This window comes from Nanorana parkeri, unplaced genomic scaffold (assembly GCF_000935625.1).
Source record: "Nanorana parkeri isolate BGI_ZX_2015 unplaced genomic scaffold, ASM93562v1 scaffold1780, whole genome shotgun sequence".
Classification (NCBI taxonomy): domain Eukaryota; kingdom Metazoa; phylum Chordata; class Amphibia; order Anura; family Dicroglossidae; genus Nanorana; species Nanorana parkeri.
This window is the reverse complement of record NW_017308048.1, coordinates 80,855-83,609: the sequence shown is the minus strand read 5'-3', so window position 1 is coordinate 83,609 and position 2,755 is coordinate 80,855.

Sequence of the window (2,755 nt, the reverse complement as noted above, 5' to 3'; positions counted from 1 at the left end):
CCCCCTCCCCGGGTCTCCCCCCTCCTGGGCTGCTGCGGACTGTCCCTTTAAGGATCCCGGATTCCGAGGCTCTAAGCGTCCGGAGGAATTTGGGGAATGAAGTTCTTTAGACGATTTCCCAATCAAATCCTCTCTTCCCCCTCCCCCGAAAAATGATTTTCTCACGAAGATTTCAGTCCTGAAAACAAAAATATGGAGGAATGAATTGTGCAGCATTGATTGGCTTTAGTACTGAAGCCGGAGGATCGGCATGACAGCCAGGAAAGCAGCATTTGCAGACAGGCAGCTCAGACGTCAACCCGTCACTGGAGAGGTGTCAGTGCTGACTGTCTGCAAATGCTGATTTCCTGGCTGGCATGCTGATCCTCGGGCTTTCTTAAACTGTATATTGCTTTCCGGGGCTGCAGCACATGCGAGGACGAGCCTGACGGCCAGGCGACTGGCATATCACGCGACTTACCTCTGGCGTCCGTACTTTGATCCCCCGACGCAACAAGCCGTGCTTTGCGTGAAGTCGGCTCGTGATCAGCGATCGGCAATACTTGTCCCCGGGCCCGTGGCTTCGAGTACCGGAGACAGACGGATCAGCATGGCAGCCGGGAAAGACGCGTCCTCATAGGGAACGGTTGGTGGCGGAGCTGCGTCATTCATCGTACCGATCCGTCAAATCTATTTCAGTTTGAAGAAAGCGTCATGCTCGTCCTATGGTGAGGGGGATAACGCATAGGACCCTTCCCAGAATCCTTTGTGACTGTATACACTGCGCGGGACCCCGTGGTCTCTCCCCCCCGGTCATGTGATCGAAAGTCAAAAAGTTATTTTCCTGACGCCAATACATGGCAGCATACATACAATGGGCTGGGGGCGGGGCCATACCCATTGTATGCTGCCATTTATTGGCGTCAGGAAAATTACCGATAGGTAAGTATACAATTTTCCGTTGTAGTTTTAGGTGGATCTGGGAAGGGTTAGATCACCTTTTCAGAGCTTGTGTCTCCACTGGAGAAATTTACCTTCACTTCCTGTGCAGCCGACAACAGGAAGTTAGAGGAACTCCCCTCTTCCTTGACACTGGAACACCTGTATCAGGACAGGTTGACAGCGGCGCAGTTCCGGCTTTCGTCCACCAGGTGGCGCCAGCGTACTCCTCACACAAAACGATTTGTTAACCTTTTCATTGCCTGTACGGTGGATGTCCGTCACTTATTACACCTTGCAGCTTCTCTTCCCTCCCGCTGATGGAAAAGCTTTGTTTTTAACCCCTAAATGTTTCTGCTGCAGGGCAAACTCCGGCTGTTGTGGAACTACAAGTCCCATGAGGCCTTGCACAGCCGCAGGCATGACTCACAGAGGCATGCTGGGATTTGTAGCTCCTATCCCTGCCAACCGGATTGTTCGGGTTGGTTGAGTCAACAGGGGAGCGCCGGCGACCTTTTACCGACCGGCTCAGGGGGGGCCGAATATCTCATCGATCTGTCAGCGAAGGGTTAATCTCAGCTCGCAGTGACGATCACCTGACTCATTGTGACTTTAACCCCTCGCTGCCCTGCAGAGGCCCCATGTGATTCATATGGGGCGGGGGTCTGATTAGAGCCACAGGTGAGGGAGATCTACAGATCTGATCTGTCCAATCAGAGGAGACCCCTCACAGGTGATCTGATCTGTGCGATGTCAGGTGTGTCCTCCATGACCGGATACAAAGTATCTGAGCCAACAAATCGGAATCTGGTGACCGGGGAAGGTAACACGTCCTCTCTAGAGATCTGCAGAACATCGCTCCGTCCCATCTCCCCCCTGACAGATACATATTGATATATTCTGCAGATTATTCCATCACTGACCCCTCTAGAGATCTGCAGAGCATTGCTCCGTCCCATCTCCCCCCTGACAGATGCATATTGATATATTCTGCAGATTATTCCATCACTGACCCCTCTAGAGATCTGCAGAGCATTGCTCCGTCCCATCTCCCCCCTGACAGATGCATATTGATATATTCTGCAGATTATTCCATCACTGACCCCTCTAGAGATCTGCAGAGCATTGCTCCGTCCCATCTCCCCCCTGACAGATGCATATTGATATATTCTGCAGATTATTCCATCACTGACCCCTCTAGAGATCTGCAGAGCATTGCTCCGTCCCATCTCCCCCCTGACAGATGCATATTGATATATTCTGCAGATTATTCCATCACTGACCCCTCTAGAGATCTGCAGAGCATTGCTCCGTCCCATCTCCCCCCTGACAGATGCATATTGATATATTCTGCAGATTATTCCATCACTGACCCCTCTAGAGATCTGCAGAGCATTGCTCCGTCCCATCTCCCCCCTGACAGATGCATATTGATATATTCTGCAGATTATTCCATCACTGACCCCTCTAGAGATCTGCAGAGCATTGCTCCGTCCCATCTCCCCCCTGACAGATGCATATTGATATATTCTGCAGATTATTCCATCACTGATCCCCGTACACGCCTGCAGAGCATCTCCCCCTGTCTGTGTGTATCTCCCTATGTACATAACAATCAGGCCCCGCCCTCTCAGTAGTATGACATCATGGCTCTCGGGGTGATTGGTTTGGGGATATGTGGGGTCAGGGGATGGACGCGGAGGGGTTTGGCGGTCAGTGTTGCATTGTATCGCACACACAGGCGGTGGAGAGGTAATGCAGCGTGTTCCCGTGTCTGTCGGTGGCTCTGTGTGTGTATTGGAGGGGAGGGGACACTGACAGATGTCATCCTCTCACA